General features: G+C 57.5%; 1 long non-coding RNA gene across 1 annotated transcript in view; it reads right to left on the reverse strand.

Annotated features, from left to right (window-relative positions):
• LOC102494350 (uncharacterized) overlaps positions 1-402 on the reverse strand; it is a 5,881-nt gene that overhangs the window by 5,060 nt on the left and 419 nt on the right. The window lies entirely within an intron of this gene.

Genomic DNA, 402 nt, shown 5'->3' on the forward strand with positions numbered 1-402 from the left:
AATTCAATATATTGCATTTCTTCTAGAAAGTTCAGGCTACTCAGGGCTTCAGTGCCTGGCCCTTTATTATCCTTCCTCCACCAAGCCTGGTACGGAAGCCAGGCTGCTACCTGGAGCCAAGTCATCCGAATCTCCTCCGAGCCTGGCAAGGAAGGGGGCCATCGTGCACTGCACCCGTGCCAGGCCACCTGCAGCCCCAGTCCTGCCACCTCCTCGTCCCAGTACTGCCGGCAGCCATCAGAAATACAGTAGGCCAGGAGGGGGATGGAGACCAGACCCGGAGGGAGGGAGGGAGGAGAGGGATGAGACAGAAGGACACTAGGAAGGAGGGAGGGGAAGACAGGACCAGGGAGAGAGAGTGAGCGAAAGAGAGAGAGAGAGAGAGAGAGAGAGAAGGAAGGA

Source organism: Tupaia chinensis, unplaced genomic scaffold (assembly GCF_000334495.1).
Source record: "Tupaia chinensis unplaced genomic scaffold, TupChi_1.0 Scaffold000252_1, whole genome shotgun sequence".
Lineage (NCBI taxonomy): Eukaryota > Metazoa > Chordata > Mammalia > Scandentia > Tupaiidae > Tupaia > Tupaia belangeri.